This window comes from Equus caballus, chromosome 2 (genome assembly GCF_041296265.1).
Source record: "Equus caballus isolate H_3958 breed thoroughbred chromosome 2, TB-T2T, whole genome shotgun sequence".
Classification (NCBI taxonomy): Eukaryota; Metazoa; Chordata; class Mammalia; order Perissodactyla; family Equidae; genus Equus; species Equus caballus.
In genome coordinates, this window is record NC_091685.1 from 15,553,825 (window position 1) to 15,573,053 (window position 19,229).

General features: G+C 37.8%; 1 protein-coding gene across 2 annotated transcripts in view; it reads right to left on the reverse strand.

Annotated features, from left to right (window-relative positions):
- Window positions 1-847: 847 nt before the first annotated feature.
- ZNF691 (zinc finger protein 691) overlaps window positions 848-19,229 on the reverse strand; it is a 31,233-nt gene continuing 12,851 nt past the window's right edge. Inside the window, exons 2-3 of one of the 2 annotated variants that reach the window (XR_011436410.1) lie at window positions 9,439-9,588; window positions 848-1,199 (exon numbers count right to left, since the gene is read on the reverse strand). The gene's annotated coding sequence lies outside the window, so the exon portion shown is untranslated. Of the gene's footprint in view, window positions 1,200-9,224; window positions 9,589-19,229 lie in introns of those variants that run through there. The other variant, XR_002804902.2, reaches the window with a different exon arrangement.

A 19,229-nucleotide genomic window follows, 5' to 3' on the forward strand; every position in this document is an offset into this window, starting at 1 on the left:
TAGATATTAAATCTTACTCAGTTTTAGGTGTTGCAATTATTCTTTCGGTTTGCCGCTCATCTTTTTGCTCTCTTTATGTGAATAGAAATGCTTAATGTTCACGTAGTCACATTTATTGATTTTCTTCCTTTTGGTTTATTCTTTTTTGGTTAGATTAAGAAACATTTTCCAATCTTGCAGCCACAAATACAATCTTCCATATTGTCTTCTCTAATAGTTTTCTTTTCCTATGAAGGTCTTTAATACTCTAGGAATTGATTTTTATGTATATTGTAAGATAGGGATCCAGTTTTATTTTGCCTCTAATCGATAATCAATTGTCCAAACACCATTTACTTTAGAGAGTCTGTGGTTTGTTTTTTCTTTTTAATTTTCAATTTTGAAATAATTTTAGATTCACAGGTAGTTGCAAAGAAAGTCAAGAGGCCCTGTATAGCCTTCACCCATTTCCCCTCGGTGGTTATTGAGTTGGAAAAACTCAGTTTCCTTCTGTTTATCCTTTACTCTCATACCACTGCCACACTCACAACAGTTCTGATACCAGAGGTGAGGGATGGGGGCGGGGGGGGGGGCGGCGTTCCCCAGAACAGGCAGTTCTCTGCTACACCACCTGGGTTTCCTACAAATTAACTCAATTCTGACACTATCTGCCTGGACATAGCACCAGAACCCACAGGTTAGGGGCTCAGTCCCACGAGACTGCTTCCACTTCAGATGCCAATCGCGAGCAGTAGGTCTCCCAGCTACCCGCAACGTCTGTCCGACTTGGCTACAAAACTGAGTTCCCAAGACCTCCTCCTCCTTGGATTCCATTATTTGCTAGAGTGGCTCACAGAACTCAGGGAAATACTTGCTTATGCTTACTAGTTTATTAAAGGACATGATAAAGGAGACACATGAACAGCCAGTGAAGATACACGTAGGGCAAGGTCTGGAGGGTCCCGAACGCAGGAGCTTCTGTCCCTGTGGAGTTAGGGTATATCATCCTCCTGGTACATGGATGTGTTCACCACCATGGGAGCTCCTCAAATTCCATGCTATTGGGATTTTTACGGAGGCTTCCTTATGTAGGCACGATCAGTTATTCACTCCATTTTCCATCCCTCTCCTTTCTGAAGAGAATGGTGGGTGAGGCTGAAAATTCCAAGCTTTTAATTATGACTTGGTCTTTCTGGTGACTGGTCCCCATCCAGAGTCATCTCAAAAACAAAAGACACTCTTATCACCCGGGGAATTCCAAGGGTTTCAGGAGCTCTGTGTTAGGAACTGGAGTCAAAGACCAAATATTAGAACAAAAGATGCTCTCAGTGCTCTTATCACTTAGGCAATTCCAAGGGTTTTAGGAGCTCTGTGCCAGGAACCAGGACAGAGACCAATACATATTTTTTCTATTTTCTCACAATCATTTCTTACATAATTATCATACACTATCAAAGCCAGGAATATGATATTGGTACAGCGTATGTGTATAGTTCTGTGTTATTTTTTCACATGTGTATATGTGTGTAACCACCAGCACGATCAAGATGCAGAACTATTCTATCACCATGAAGAGCTCCCTTGTGCTATTCTTTATAGTCACACCCCTGTCCCCTCCCTCGCTCATCTTTTTATTCTCTTAACACTGTCTTTCAAAGACCAGAAGTTTTGAGTAATAAAACTTTTTTTAATAAAAAATGGGCAGATATTTGAACAGACACTTCTGTTCAGATGATTTATGGATACTGAATAAGCACGTAGACAGATCTGCAGTATCATTAGTCACTTGGGAAATGAAACTAAAACACAATGGTACACTTTTCTAAAGATTGGCACCTGAGCTAACATCTGTTTTCAATTTTTTTTCTTTCTTCTCCCCAAAGCCCCCAGTACATAGTTGCATATTCTAGTTGCAGGTCCTTCTGGTTCTGCTATGTGGGACACTGCCTCAGCATGGCTTGATGACTGGTGCTCGGTCCGCGCCCAGGATCCTAACCAGTGAAACCCTGGGCCCCGAGGCGGAGTGTGGAACTTAACCACTTGGCCACGGGGCCAGCACCCACAAAACAACTGTACATACTGTACGATTCCATTTCTATAAAATTCCAGTAAATGCAACCAAATCTACAATGACCAAAGCAGATTCAGTAGTCACCTGGAACCAAATGGAACATGAAGATGAGAGGGATTTTGGAGGATAATGGATATGTTCATTATCTGACTGTGGTGATGACTTTACGGGTGCATACGTGTGTCAAAACTTATCAAATTATACATTTTAAATGTGTGTAGTTCATGGTATGCCAATTATACCTCAATAAAGCTGTCAAAAGCAAACAACCCATTAAAGATTTATTTCTTGCTCGTGCGTCATGCCCATCATGAATTGGCTGGAAGTGTTTTCCCCATCCTCCCTCTGGGACCCAGGCTGACAGAGAAGGCCTGCCTGGGCAGTCTCGATTGCCGTGGCAGAGGGAGGCACAAGCAGGTGGCAAAACACACTGATTCTTAGAGCTCCCACCCAGAAGTAATAAGGCCACATCTAAGTTTTGAGGCTTTATTAGGTGCTCATGGCTTCAGGATTATTATATATTCCTGTTGAATTGGAACTCATCATTACATGGCCTTTTTTTTAAACCTGGTAATAATACTTTTCCCTTTATAATCTGTGACTTCTCATATTAACATAGCTACACACAGGCCCCTTTTTCTCTTATTTTTGGTTAGTAATTACTTGAGTTATCTTTTTGAATCCTTTTAACTTTAACCTTTCTGTGTCCTTACATTGCATTTGTTTGTTTATTTATTGTGGTAAGAACATTTAACATGGGATTCACCCTCACCAAATTTTAAGTATACAAACAGTATTGTTACTCTGGGCACTACGTTGTATTATTGTTACTAAAGGAATTGTATTGTCTCTAGTACTTATTCACCCTGCATGACTGAAACTTTATAAGTAGAATCACGAAGTATCTGTCCAACTATGACTGGCTTATTTCGCTCAGCGTAATGTCCTCAAGGCTCATCCATATTGTTGGACATGGTGGGATTTACTTTTTTTTAAGGCTGATTAATATTCCATCGTATGTATATACAACATTTTCTTTATCTACCCCACATTGATGGACATTTAGGGGCTTTCCATACCTTGGCTATTGTGAACAATGCTGCAATGCACTTGGGAGTAAAGACATCTCTTTGAGATCCTTCTTTCAATTCTTTTAGACAGATACCCAGAAATGGGATTGCTGGATCACATGGTAGTTCAATTTTTAACTTTTTGAGGAATCTCCATACTGTTTTCCACAGCAGCTGCACCATTTTATATTTCTACCAACAGTGCACAAGAGTTCCAGTTTCTCCACATCCTCATCAACACTTGTTTTGTTAATAGTGGCCATCCTAACAGGTGTGAGGTAACATCTCATTGTGGTTTTGATTTGCATTTCCCTCATGATTAGTGATGTCAAGCACCTTTTCCTATACCTGTCGGCCATTCGTATGTCTTCTTTGGAGAAACGTCTATTCAAGTCCTAACCCATTTTTTAATCAGGTTTTTGTTTTTTTGCAATTGAGTTGTAGGAGTTCGTTTTATCTTTTGGCTATTAACCCCTTATCAGATATAGGGTTTGCAATATTTTCTCCCACTCTATAGGTTACCTTTTCATTTTGTTGACAGTGCCCTTTGCTGTTCAGAAGTTTTTTATAGTTTGATGTTGTCCCTCTTGTCTATTTTTGCTTTTGTTGCCTGTGATTTTGGTGTCATATCCAAGAAATTACAAAGACCAGTGTCAAGAAGATTTTCCCTTATGTTTTATTCTAGGGGTTTTACAGTTTCAGATCTTACATTTAAGTCTTTAATCCATTTTGAGTTGAATTTTGTGTATGGTGTAAGATAGGGGTCTAATTGCATTCTTTTGCATGTGGATACCCAGTTTTCCCAACACTATTTGTTGAGGAGACTATCCCTTCCATTGTGTATTCCTGGCTCTCTTGTCAAAGGTCAGTTGACTGTATACACGTGGCCCTCTATTCTGTTCCATTATTCTATATGTCTGTCTTTATACTGATATCATACTGTTTTTATTACTGTAGCTCTGTGATATATTTTGAAATGAGAAAGTGTGATGCCTCCAGCTTTGTTCTTCTTTCTCAAGATTGCTTTGGCTTTTGCGAGTCTTTCGTGGTACCATGTGAATTTCAGGATTTTTTTATTTCTGTAAAAAATTGCCAAGATTTTGATGGGGATAGAATTGAACCGATATATCACTTTGGGTGGCATAGATATCTTAACAATGTTATCTTTCAATGCATGAACATGGGATGTCTTTCCATTTATTTGTGTCTACTTTAATTTATTTCAGCATTGTTTTATTGTTTTCAGTGTATGAGCCTTTTTCCTCCTTGGGCAAGTTTATCCTAAGTATTTCATTCTTTTTGATGCATTATAAATGGGATTGTTTCTTAATTTCCTTTTCAGTTAGTTCATTGTTGGTCTATAGAAACGCAACTGATTTTTGTATGTGGATTTTCTATTCTTCAACTGAATTTGTTTATTAGTTCTAACAGGTTTTTTTTTTTATGTAGAGTCTTCAGGGTTTTCTACATATAAGATCAGATCATCTGCAAACAGAGATAATTTCACTTTTTCCTTTCTAATTTGGATGCCTTTTATCTATCTATCTATCTAATCTCTGTAATTTCTCTGGCTAGGACTTCAAGTACTATGGTTGAATAAAAGTAGTAAGAGTGGGCATCCTTGCCTTGTTCCTAATCTTGGAGGAAAAGCTTTCAGCTTTTCACTGTTGAGTATGATGTTCCCTGTAGGCTTTTCATATATGGTCTTTATTATGTTGAGGTACATTGCTTCTATACTTAGTTTGTTGTGTGTTTTTATCATGATAGGATGTTGAGTTTTGTCCAATACTTTTTCTGCAAAGTTGAGATGCTCATGTGATTCTTGTCCTTCATCTGTTAGTGGTATATTACATTTATTGATTTTCACACCATGCATCCTGGGGATAAATATAACTTGGTCATGATATATAATACTTTTAATGTGCTCTCAAATTCTGTTTGCTAGTATTTTGTTGAGGATTTTTACATCATGTTCTTGAGGGATATTGGTCTGTAGTTTTTTCTTTTCTTGTAGTGTCTTTCTTTGGTATCAAGGTAATGCTGGCCTCATAAAATGTTTGGACATGTCCTTTCCTCTTCAATTTTTTGGAAGAATTTGAGAAGCATTGGCATTAATTCCTCCTGAAATATTTGGTAGAATTCTCCTATAAAACCATCTGATCCTGGACTTTTCTTTGTTGGGAGCATTTTGATTACTGATTCAATCTTAATAGTTACTGATTTGTTCATATTTTCTATTTCTTCATGATTCAGTCTTGGTGGGTTTTATGTTTCCAAGAATTTATCCATTTCTTCTAGGTTATCCAATTTGTTGGAGTATACTTGTTCATAGTAGTCTTTTATGATCCTCTTTGCTTCTGTGGCATTAGTTGCAATGTCTCCTCTTTCATTTCTGATTTTTGTTATTTGAGTCTTCTCTTTTTTCTTACTTAGCCTAGCTAAGGGTTTGTCAATTTTGTTGACCTTTTCAAGAAGTCAATTCCCAGTTTTGTTGACTTTTTCTAATCTCTATTTCATTTATTTCTACTCTAATCTTCAGTTATCAGAAGATAACTTTGGGTTTAGTTTTTTCTTCTTTTTCTAGTTCCTTGAGGCATAAAGTGAGTTGCTGATTTGAGATCTTTCTTCTTTTTTAATGTAGGCATGTTCTGCTACAAACTTCCCTCTTAGTGTTGCTTTTCTATATCCCATAAATTTTGGTATGCTGTGTTTTCATTTTCACTTGTCTCAAGATATTTTATGATTTCCCTTGTGATTTCTTCTTTCATCCATTGGTTATTCAAAAGTGTTTTGTTTAATTTCCACATATTTGTGAATTTTCCAATTTTCCTTCTGTTGCTGATTGCTAGTTTCATTCCACTCTAGTCAGAAAAGATACTTAGTATGATTCCAATCCTCCTAACTTTGTTAAGACTTGCTTTGTGGCCTAACATGTGATCTATCCTGGGGAATGTTCCACGTGTACTTGAGAAGAATGTGTATTCTGCTGATGTTGGGGGAAATGTTCTGTATATGTCTGTTAGGTCCATTTGGTTTATTGCGTTGTTCATGTCACCTGTTTCCTTATTGATCTTTTGTCTAGCTGTTCTACCCATTATTTAAAGTGGGGTATTGAAATATCCTACTATTATTGTGTTACTATTTTTCTCTTCAGTTCTGACAATGTTTGTTTCATATATTTTGGTGCTCTAATGTTAAGTGCATATATATTTATAATTATTATATCTTCCTAGTGAATCGAGCCTTTTATCATTATATAATGGCCTTCTTTGTCTCTTGTGACAGTTTTTGACTTAAAGTCTATTTTATCTGATATAAATATGGCCACTTTTGCTCTCTTTTGGTTACTATTTGCATGGAATCTTTTTTCTTCTTTAGACTTTCAGCTTATGTGTGTCTTTATATGTAAAGTGACTCTGTTGCAGACAGCATATAGTTGGGTATCATTCTTTGGTTTTTTGTTTTTAAATCCACCCAGCCACTCTATGTCTTTCGATTGAGGAGTTTATCCCTTTATATTTAAAATAATTACTAAAAGGGAAGGAGTTACTATTGCCATTTTGTTCATTTTCTGTCTTGTAGCTATTTTGTCCCTTTTCCTCTCTTTCTGCATTCCTTGTGTGTGTTGGTTTTTTGTATTGACCTGCTTTGATTCCTTTTTCATTTTTTTTGTGTGTATCTTCTATAGGTATTTTGTGTGTGTGAGTGTGTGTGTGTGTGGTTACTATAGGGCTTACACAAAACATCTTCTAGTTATAATAATCTATTTTAAGCTGATAACAACTTCAATCGTATACAAAACCCCAACTCTTTTGCATCTCCCCACCTTCCATTTTATGTTACTGATGTCACAAACTACATCTTTATACAAACTGTGTTCATTAACATAGTTTTATAGTTAGAGTTATTTTTACTCATTTATCTTTTAAATCCTATACTATAAGTGCTTTTTGGAACACCGTTACAATATTACAATATTCTCTATTTCTTTATATTTTTACCTTTACCAACAGCTGTATATTTTCCTATGCTTTCATGTTTCTGTCTAGAATCCTTCTGTTTCAGCTTGTGGACTCCCTTTGAGATTTCTTGTAAGACATATCTAGTGGTGATGAATTTCCTCAGCTTTTGTTTTTCTGGGAAAGTCCTTATTTCTCCTTCATTTTGAAAGATGGTTTTTGCAGGTAGAGTATTATTGGTTGGCAGGCTTTTCCTTGCAGTGCCTTGAATATATCATCCCACTCACTTCTGACCTGTGGGGTTTCTGCTGAGAATACATTGATAATTCTATGGGTGCTCCCTTGTATGTAGCCAGTTGCTTCCAAGATTCTCTCTTTGTCTTTGACTTTTGACAGTTTGATTATAATGTGTCTTGATGAGGCCTCTTTGGATTCATCGTACTTGGAGTCCTTCGACCATCTTGAATTTGAATGTCCATTTCCTTCCTTAGTTTTGGGAGTTTTTTGGCCATTATTTCTTCAAATAAGCGCTCTGCCCCTTTTTCTCTCCTTGCTTCTTCTGGAACTCCCATAATGTATATATTGGCCTGCTTTATAGTATCCTATAAGTCCCTTAGGGCTTTCTTCATTTTTCTTCATTCTTTTTGGCTTCTGTTCCTCTGACTTGGTAATGTCAAATGGCCTGTCTTCAAGTTTGCTGATTCTTTCTTCTGTTTGATGAAGTGTGATGTTGAACCCCTCTAATGGATTTTTCAGTTTCAGTTAGTGTATTCTTCAGTTTCAGAATTCCTGCTTGCTTCTTTTTTATAGTTTCTATCTCTTTGTTGATATTCTCATTTTGTTCATGCATCATTATCCTGATTTTCTTATGGACTGGCTTCAGGCAAGGGAAGACCCTCAATAATCAGCCTAGCTAGAGATTCTGAGGACCTGTGAAAACTTTTTGGTGGATACAACTTCTCTGAGCTTGTGTAGCTATTTCCCAATCAGAGAGGTTTGCTGGTTTCTTTTTCAGGTGGTTTCTCTTTCCATAATCTCTTGCTCCCTCTGGTGTCTGTCCGTGGTACTGCAGGTTCTCTGGTGCCACGGCACCAAGCCACCTGACACAGCAGCATCGAACAGTATGTTGTGCTCAGTGGCATCTGAAGTATTTTGGCTCCCCATCAGTACTCCAAATCAGATGATACAGAAACCACTCCCTCTGGCGGCCCTCTGCAAAGCCAGAACATTGGATGCATGATCTGCTTTTCTCCCCACCTTACCCGCCACCCTCCCAAAGAACAACCCAAACTGAGCTGTGACGGCCTATGGGTTTCTGGAGTTCTCATAAAGGTATTTTGATCCATACATTGTTGTTAAGTCAGTGTCTCTGTTGGAGATGAAGGCTAGGACTTCCTATCACACCATCTTGCTGAGATCATGGCCTTATCTCTTTCTTGTAGTGTGATATTTCATTTCTCTAAAGCAGCATCAATTATTGCACATGTTCCAATTTTGGAGATGTTAAAATGTGGGGGAAAAAATGACCAATGGTAAAAGTAAGACACCATATATGATAAGATGGGCCACAGTCATGTTATGGAAGAAATTCACTTCTAAGTATTAGTTAAGGTGAAAGGTTAGGATGTCATAAAAAAGACCCAACAAAGCAGTGGCTTGGAGTGCAAAAAAGTGTGTTTCTCTCTCACTAAGGGTTGTGAGGTGAGCAGGGTAGCATTGCTACATGATAAATTCAAGAACCCAGTTCCTTTTATCCTGTTGCTCTGCCATCCACTAGGATGAAGTATCTGGGACATACTTGTACTAAAAATGATTCATTGTTTATCTGAAATTCAAATTTAACTGGGTGTCCTATGTTTTATCTGGTAAGGCTACACTAGGACATTGTATAGTCTTCAGTCATCAAAGCTGGGTTCCTGCAGGTTACAGCTGGTGAAAAGGGAAAAGAAAGTGAAGTGAAGGCATGCCTGCTTTCCTGAGGCTAGACCCAGAAACGTCACATACCATTTCTGCTCATTTTCCATTGGCAAGAACTTAAATCATATTATTATACTTTACTGCAAAGGAGACTTGGAAATGTTGGTTAGTTAAGTGCCCCCCAAAATGGGTGAACAGATTTTGAAGGACAATCATCAGTCTTCATCATAAAAACCTCTTGGGCTGATCTATGTCTTTTATTTATTCTTTCCATATCTTTGTATTTTTGCTCTACATTTTAGGGGCTCTTTTGATTTGATCTTCCAAGTTGTCTCTTGAATATCTTATTTTAACTATCATATGTTTAATTTCCAAAAGCTATTTCTTAGTTTCTAATTGTGTCTTTCCACTAGCAACCTTTCTTGTTTTATAAAGGTCATACCTTCCCACATCTTCCTGAGGATAGAATCAGAATTTTTAAATATTCTACTGTGCCATTACAATTTGCTGTTGTCCGGAGTCACTTATTCTGTTTATCTTGTCTCTTTCCCATACTTCTAGCTGTCAGCACAATCCTGGTGCTCCTGGTTGCCTGTTTATGGAATAAAAGATCAAGTTGATTAATCTCAGTAATTGAACTGGTTTCCACTGTTGCTGTATCTGTTTCCCTGAGAGACAGCCCTGTTAAATAGTAAGAATGAGTGAGGTCTTCTGGCAGGCTTTACTGTGGGGTGAGTGGGTGGGCAATTCTTGGGGGAATGGGTCGGGGGAGGGTTTGTAAATGTCAGAATGACAAAAGTTTTATGCTGGGATGTCAACATCACACTAAACACACTCAGTTCTCCTGGAGATTTATTGGATTTCTATAGAATGAGCCTTCCGGGTTTTTGCTGTGTGTGTGTGTTTGTGCGTGTGTGTGTGTGTTTGTGCGTGTGTGTGTGTTGTTTGCCTAGAGGTGAGTGCCAGTCACTCTCCCTCCTGGAGGTAAGTTGGGGAGTGACTGGTGTCAGCTTCTGCACAGAAAGACCTTCTACAGACTCTCCAGTTTTTAAGTCTACTTTTCATGTCTGTCCTCAGTACTTGCTAATTATAAACTCAGAGCCTCTCCGGGATTTTGCCAGGAAGACTGGCTCTCACTGCCATTGCCTATGTTCTGGGCTATGGTTCCTCCACTCTGTTGAGCTATCAATGTACGTCATCTACTTCTAGAAATTTGTTGAAGTCTATGTACCTGCCACCCATCTTCCCTGCCATTTTCTTTGCTGTTATATTCCTTTTCCGTCATTTTAGTGGGGTCTCAGAAGGAAGAGGAAACAATCACTGGTGCTCAGACTACTCTCTTGAACCACAAATGTGTTTGCGTGCTTTGCAAATCTCCAAGGGTATTTGTTTGTTTATTTTTGCAACTGCTTCATGGGGTGGGTTTATGCTGTTAAATGGTGAGGCGTTTGTTCTGCTGAGCTTTTTGATGTGTTTGTGTATGCAAATTGACATCGGGGCTGAGGAAAGCTAAATAGCTTTTTCTTCTTATTGAGGTAGCATTGGTTTTATAAACTTGTATAAATTTCAGATGTACATCATTATATTTTGGCTTCTGTATAGCCTACATCTTGTTTACCACCAAAAGTCTAGTTTCCATTCATCACCATACAAATGTCCCCCTTCACTCCTTTCATCCTCCCCCGACTACACTTCCCCTCTGGTAACCACCAATCTGTTCTCTATATCTATGCATTTGCTTGTTGTTGTTTTATCTTCCACATATGGGTGAAATCAAATAGTACTTCTCTTTCTACATCTGACTTATTTCATTTAGCATAATACCCTCAAGAACCATCCACATTGTCGCAAATGGCAAGATTTCATCTTTTTTATGGTTGAGTAGTATTCCACTGGGTGTATATACCATATCTTTATTAATTCATCTGTTAATGGGCACTTAGGTTGTTTCCAAACCTTGGCTATTGTGAATAATGCTGCAACGAACACAGGGATGCATATATCTTTTCGAATTAGTGCTTTCATGTTCTTTGGATAAATACTCAGAACTGGAATCACTGGCTCATGTGGTTCTATTTTTCATTTTTTGAGGAATCTCCATACTGTTTTCCATAGTGGCTACACCAATTTACATTCCCACAGCAGTGTTACAAGGGTTCCCTTTTCTGCACATCCTCTCCAACACTTGTTATTTCTTGTCATTTTAATAATAGCCATTCTGACATGTGTGAGGTCATATCTCATTGTAGTTTTGATTTAAATTTCCATAATATCTCTTCATGTGCCTGTTGGCCATCTTTATATCTTCTTTGGAAGAATGCCTGTTCAGATTCTCTGCTCATGTTTTTTATATTGGGATTGTGATAGTTTACAACATTGTGAAATTTCAGTTGGACATGATTATTTGTCAGTCACCATATAAGTGTGCCCCTTCACCCTTTGTGCCCAACCCCTGACCCCCTTCCCCCCGGTAACCACTAAACAGTTCTCTTTGTCCGTGTGTTTGATTATCTTCCACATCTGAGTGAAATCATATGGTGTTTGCCTTTCTCTGTCTGGCTTACTTTGCTTAACATAATACCCTTAAGCTCCATCTATGTTATTGCAAATGGGACAATTTTGTCTTTTTTATGGGTGAGTAGTATTTCATTGTGTGTGTGTGTATATATACCACATCTCCTTTAGCCAATCATCAATCAGTGGGCACTTGGGTTGCTTCCACATCTTGGCTACTGTGAATAATGCTGCAATGAGCATAGGGATGCATAAGTTTCTTTGAATTGTTGATTCCAAGTTCTCTGGATAAATACCCAGTAGTGGGATAGCTGGGTCATAAGGTATTTCTATTTTTAATTTTTTGATAAATCTCCATACTGTTTTCCAGAGTGGCTGCACCAGTTTGCATTCACACTAGCAGTGTATGTGTTCTGTTTTCTCCAAAACCTCTCCAGCATTTGTTATTGGTTGTCTTGGTTATTATAGTCATTCTAATGGATGTAAGATGATATCTTAGTGTAGTTTTGATTTGTATTTCCCTGATGATTAGCAGTGTTGAACATCTTTTCATGTGCCTATTGGCTGTCTGTATATCTTCTTTGGAGAAATGTCTGTTCACATCATGCACCCATTTTTTTATTAAGTTGTTTGTTTTCTTGGTGTTGAGTTGTGTGAGTTCTTTATATATTATGGAGATTAACCCCTTGTCAGATATATGATTTGCAAATATTTTCTCTCAATTGGTGGGTTGTCTTTTCATTTTGATCCTGGTTTCCCTTGCCTTGCAGAAGCTCTTTAGTCTGATGAAGTCCCACTTGTTTATTTTTTCTTTTTGTTTCCCTTGTCCAAGAAGACATGGTATTTGAAAAGATCCTTTTAAGACTGTTGTCAAAGGGTATACTGCCTATATTTTCTTCTAGAAGTTTTATGGTTTCAGGTCTTATCTTCAAGTCTTTAATGCATTTTGAGTTTATTTTTGTGTATAGTATAAGATAATGGTCTACTTTCATTCTTTTGTATGTGGCTGCCCAGATTTCCCAACACCATTTATTGAAGAGACTTTCCTTTCTCCACTGTCTGTTTTTAGCACCTTTGTTGAAGATTAACTGTCCATAGATGTGTGGTTTTATTTCTTGGCTTTCACTTCTATCCCCTTGATCTGTGTGCCTGTTTTTGTACCAGTACCATGCAGTTTTGATTACTATGGTTTCGTAGTATATTTTGAAGTCAGGGATTGCGATGCCTCCAGCTTTGTTCTTTTTTCTCAGGATTGCTTTAGCTATTCAGGGTCTTTTGTTACCCCATGAGAATTTCAAGATTCTTTGTTCTATTTCCGTGAAGAATGTCACTGGGATTCTGATTGGGATTGCATTGAATCTGTAGATTCCTTTAGGTAATATGGACATTTTAATGATGTTTATTCTTCCAACCCATGTGCCTAGAATATCTTTCCATTTCTTTATGTCATCATCAATTTCTTTCAGTAATGTCTTATAGTTTTCATTATACAGGTCTTTCACCTCCTTGGTTAAGTTCATCCCAAGATATTTTATTCTTTTTGTTGTGTTTGTAAATGGAATTGTGTTCTTGTGTTCTCTTTCTGTTAGTTCGTTATTAGAGTAGAGAAATACAAGTGATTTTTGTAAGTTGATTTTGTACCCTGCAACTTTGCTATAGTTGTTGATTATTTCTAATAGTTTTTCAATGGATTCTTTAGGGTTTCCTGTATGTAAAATCATGTTGTCTGCAAACAGCAAGAATTTCACCTTTTCATTGTCTATTTGGATTCCTTTTATTTCTTTTTCTTGCCTAACATCTCTGGCCAAAACCTCCAGTACTATGCTGAATAAGAGTGGTGAGAGTGGGCACCCTTGTCTTGTTCCTGTTCTCAGGGGGATGGCTTTCAATTTTCCCCCACTGAGTATGATGTTGGCAGTGGGTTTGTCATATATGGCCTTTATTATGTTGAGGTACTTTCCTTCTATACTCATTCTATTAAGAGTTTTTATCATAAATGGATGTTGGATCTTGTCAAATGCTTGCTCTGTATCTATTGAGATGATCATGTGGCTTTTGACCCTCATTTTGTTAATGTGGTGTATCACATTGATTGATTTGCAAATGTTGAACCATCCCTGTGTCCCTAGTATACATCCCACTTGACCATGGTGTATAATCTTTTTAATGTATTGCTGTATTTGGTTTGCCAATATTTTGTTGAAGATTTTTGTGTCTATGTTCATCAGTGATATTGGCCTGTAATTTTCCTTCTTTGTTTTGTCCTTGTCTGGCTTTGGGATCAGGGTGATATTCACCTCATAGAATGTGTTAGGAAGTGTTCCATCTTCCTCAATTTTCTGGAAGAGTTTGAGAAGGATAGGTATTAAATCTTCTTTGAATGTTTGGTAGAATTCTCCAGAGAAGCCATCTGGTCCTGGACTTTTATTTTTGGGGAGTTTTTTTTATTACTGTTTCAATATCTTTACTTGTGATTGGTCTATTCAGATTCTCTATTTCTTCTTTATTCAGTTTTGGGAGGTTGTACAAGTCTAAGAATTTATCCATTTATTCTAGATTGCCCAATTTGTTGACATATAGTTTTTCATGGTATTCTCTTATAATCCTTTGTATTTCTGTGGTATCCACTGTAATTTCTCTTCTTTCATTTCTAATTTCATTTGAGCTTTCTCTCTTTCTTTCTTAATGAGTCTGGCCAAGGATTTGTCAATTTTGTTTATCTTCTTCAAAGAACCAGCTCTTTGTTTCATTGATCATTTCTACTGTCTTTTTTGTTTCAATTTCATTTCTTACTCCTCTAATTTTTATTATTTCCCTCCTTCTACTGACTTTGGGCTTTGTTTGTTTTTCTTTTTCTAATTATGTTAGGTGTAGTTTGAGATTGCTCATCTGAGATTTTTCTTGTTTGCTAAGGTGAGCCTGTATTGCAATGAACTTCCCTCTTAGGACTGCTTTTGCTGCATCCCATACGAGTTGGTGTGGTGTGTTTTCATTTTCATTTGTCTCCAGATACTTTTTGATTTCTCCTTTGATTTCTTCAATGATCCATTGTTTGTTCAGTAGCATGTTGTTTAGTCTCCACATCTTTGTCCCTTTCCCAGTTTTTTCTTGTAATTGATTTCTAGTTTCATAGCATTATGGTCAGAAAAGATGCTTGATATAATTTCAATCTTCTTAAATTTATTGAGGCTTGCCTTGTTTCCCCAAATATAGTCTATCCTTGAGAATGTTCCATGCACACTTGAGAAGAATGTGTAATCTGCTGTTTTAGGATGAAGTGTTCTATATATATCTATTAAGTCCATCTGGTCTAGGTTTTCATTTAAATCCACAATTTCCTTGTTGACTTTCTGTCTGGATGGTCTATCCATTGTGTAAGTGGGGTGTTGACATTCCCTATATTATAGTGTTGTTATTAATATTTCCTTTTAGTTTTCTCAGTAGTTGCTTTATGTACTTTGGTGCTCCTGTGTTGAGAGCATAGACATTTATAAGTGTTATGTCTTCTTGGTGGAGTGTCTCTTTTATCATTATATGCTGCCCCTCTTTGTCTCTCTTTACCTGTCTTATCCTGAAGTTTACTTTGTCTGATATAAGTATGGCAACATCTGCTTTCTTTTGTTCATTATTAGATTGGAGTATCATCTCCATCCCTTCACTCTGAGCCTATGCTTGTCTTTGGAGCTGAGATGTGTTTCCTGGAGGCAGTATATGGTTGGGTGTTGTTTTTTAATCCATCCTGCCACTTAGTGTCTTTTGATTGGAAAATTCAATCAATTTACGTTTAGAGTGATTATTCATATATGAGAGCTTAATGCTACCATTTTATTGCTTGTTTTCTGGTTCTTCTGCATTTTCTTTGTTTCTTGTCCCACATATTTCAGACTACTAATTTGGTTAGGTAGTTTTCTATGCTGGTTTTCTTAGTTTTAGCTTTATTTATTATTTTTGTCTCTGTTCTAATTATTTTTTTAGTGGTTACCATAAGGTTTGTATAAATAAAACCTTGTAGAGGAGACAGTCCATTTTCTGATAGCCTCTTATTCCTTAGACTAAGCTGATTCCATCTCTTTCCTCTGCCCCTTCTAAGTTGTTATCGTTACATCTTATGCTATCTTGTGTTGTGAGTCTGTGGTTAAAATGACAAGATTATATTTATTTTTGGTGTTTTCCTTCCCTTTATCTTTAATGTTACAGTTAAGTGTTTGCTAACCTGTTCTGATAGAGAGCTATAATTTTCTGATTTTGTCTATCTATTTATCTCCTTCCTCAGGGTTTTGTAACCTTTTTTTTTTTTTTCAAGTATGAGGACCCTCTTGAGGATTTCTTGTGTGGGGGGACTTGTGGTGATGAACTCCCTTAGCTTTTGTTTATCTGGGAAAGTTTTTATGTTTCCATCATATCTGAAGGATATTTTCGCTGGATAGAGTATTCTTGGCTGAAAGTTTTTGTCTTTCAGAATTTTGAATGTGTCATTCCACTCTCTCCTAGCCTGCTAAGATTTCTGCTGAGAAAACTGTTGAAGGCCTGATAGGGGTTCCTTTGTAAATTGTTTTCTTCTGCCTTACTACCCTTAATATTTTTTCCTCATCATTGACTTTTGCCAGCTTTACTACTATATGCCTTGGAGAAGGTCTTTTTACACTGATAATGTTTGGAGATCTATTGGTTTCTGTCACTTGTATTTCCTGCTCCTTCCCCAGGTTTGGTAAGTTCTCAGCTATTATTTCTTTGAACAAGCTCTCTGCTCCATTCTCCTCCTCTTCTCCCTCTGTAATACCTATAATTCTTATGTTGCATTTCCAATTGAGTCAGATATTTCTTGGAGAATTTTTTGATTTCTTTTTAGTTGTAGTTCTTGCTCCTCCTCCATCTGAAGCATTTCTATATTTCTGCCCTCAAGACTGCTGATTTGTTCCTCCATAATACCAGCTTTATTGTTCAAGGAGTCCAGATTTTCCTTTATCTCATCCATTTGCTTTTCATCTCCAACATTTCTGATTGGTTCTTCTTTATAATTTCAATCTCTTTTGTGAATAATTCCCTCTATTCATTAAATTTATTCCTGATTTCATTGAACTGTCTATCTATATTTTCTTTTAACTTATTGAGTTTTTTATGATAGCTATTTTGAATTCTCTGTCATTTAGATTATAAATTTCAGTGCCTTCAGGATTGATTCCTGGGTACTTATCATTTTCCTTCTGGTCTGGAGATTTAATATATTTTTCCATTCTGCATGACAGCGTGGATTTGTGCCTCTGCATAGAGATAGTATTTGGCCACAGCTTCCACTTGCCATCACTGGGGGGAGGGGCGGGAGCTGTGTAATCTGAGCCTACCAGGATCCCCATCAGCTGTGCCTGACCGAGCCTTGTCCACTCCTTGGGATTGCAGTGGCCCTGTGGGGTCTCCCATCAAATGGCAAAGCAATCATGTGGGTCTCCGGAATGCTGCCACCTGCTCCCACAGTCCCACCCAGATGTGCTCCCCACTTCAGGACCACAGCAGTACTATGGATGTTCACGGTAGCTGGGGCTTGTTTGCCTAGACTTGCAGCTCCACTGCCATCTGGTCCTAGGTTGTACCAGCTATTGTGCTTGGTGGGCACAGCCTCCCCACTGGGACCAAGCCAGAGCCACTCCCTAGGATCATGGTGGGACTGTGCACTCTGCCACCGGTCGAGAGAGTGATCACATAGGGGCTCAGGGCTGCTGCCACATGCTATCAAAGTCCTGCCAAGCCAAACTCCCTCCTTTGCAGCTGCAATGGCACTGCAGGCATTTGCAGTAGCCATAGCTCATTCACCCAGCCTCAGATATGCTGCCATCTGCTCCTAGGTCTGCGCTTAGGTTGCACCAGCTCTTGTGCTTGGTGGGCGGGACCCCCCACTGGGTCCAAGCCAGAGCCACTCCCTGGGACCACAGTGGGACTGTGGGTTTTCCCTCTGGACCAGACAGTGATCATGTGGGAGCTCAGGGCTGACATCACATGTTTCCACAGTCACGCCAAGGTAGACACCCACTCTTGGGGTCACGGTGGTGGTATGAGCACTTCAGCCAAGAGAGCAGTCACATGCAGGTACTGGGCAGCCTGGGGACCAGAGAGTGCTCACCTATCTCCACCATCTCCCTGGGGGTAGTCCATCCACCTCCAGATGTATAGCTGGATGGGTCTCTCAGGCATCTTGATGTGTTGTGTGGCTATCCTCCATTGATCAATGAATGTCCATTTAGTTGTAGCTCAAAGGAGGAGAGACAAAGAGAACTGCTCACTCCACCATGTTGCTGATGTCACTCCTCTGCTCATTTTAAAATTGGGTTGCTTTTGTTGTTAAGTTATATGAGTTCTTTATATATTTTGGATATTAACCTCCTATCAGATACGTGATTTTCAAATATCCTCTCTCAACTGATAAGTTTTCTTATTTTGTTAATGGTTTCCTTTGCTGTACAGAAGCTTTTTGTTCTGATGTAGTCCCATTTGTTTATTTTTTCTTTTGTTTCCCTTGCCTGAGGAGACATATCCAAAAAGATATTTCTAAGACGAATGTCAAAGAGCATACTGCCTATGTTTTCTTCTAGTTTTCTGGTTTCAGGTCTTATATTCAAGTCTTTAATCCCTTTTGAGTTAATTTTTGTGAATGGTGTAAGATAGTGGTCTACTTTCATTATTTTCCACATGGTTGTCCAGCTTTCCCAACACTATTTACTGAAGAGACTTTCCTTTCTCCATTGTATGTGCATTGTATCTCCATTCTCCATTCTTTGTTGTAAACTAGCTGTCCATAAATGTGTGGGTTTATTTCTGGGCTCTCAATTCTGTTCCATTGATCTCTATGTCTGTTTTTCTGTCAGTACCACACTGTTTTGATTACTATAGCTTTGTAGTATACTTTGAAATCAGGGAGTGTGATACATTCAGCTTTCTTCTTTTTTCTCAGGATTGTTTTGGTTATTCGGAGTCTTTTCTTGTTCCATATAAATTTTAGGATTCTTAGTTCTATTTCTTTGAAAAATGTCATCAGGATTTTGATAGGGGTTGCATTGAATCTGTAGATTGCTTTAGGTAATATGGACATTTTAACTATGTTTATCCTTCCAATCCATAACCATGGAATAATTTTACATTTCTTTAGGTCTTCTTCGATTTCTTTCAACAATATCTTATAGTGTTCCATATACAGGTCTTTCACCTTGGTTAAATCTATTCCTAGGTATTTTATTCTTTTGTTGCAATTGCAAATGGGATTGTATTCTTGATTTCTCCTTCTGCTAGTTTGTTGTTAGTGTATAGAAATGCTCCTGATTTTTGTATGTTGATTTTGTATCTTGCAACTTCAGTACATTTATTTATTATTTCTAATAGTGTTTTTGGTACATTCTTTGGGGTTTCTATATATAAAACTATATCATCTGTTTTACTTCTTCCTTTCCAACTTGGATACATTTTATTTCTCTTTCTTGCCTAATTGCTCTAGCTAGGACTTACAATACTATTCTGAATAAGAGTGGTGAGAGTGGGCATCCTTGTCTTGTTCCTGTTCTTAGAGGGATAGCTTTCAGTTTTTCACCATTGAGTATGATGTTAGCAGTGGGTTTCTTATATATGGCCTTTACTATGTTGGAGTACTTTCCTTATATACCTTTTTTATTGAGAGTTTTTGCCATAAATGGATGCAGAATCCTGTCAAATGCTTTCTCTGCATGTATTGAGATG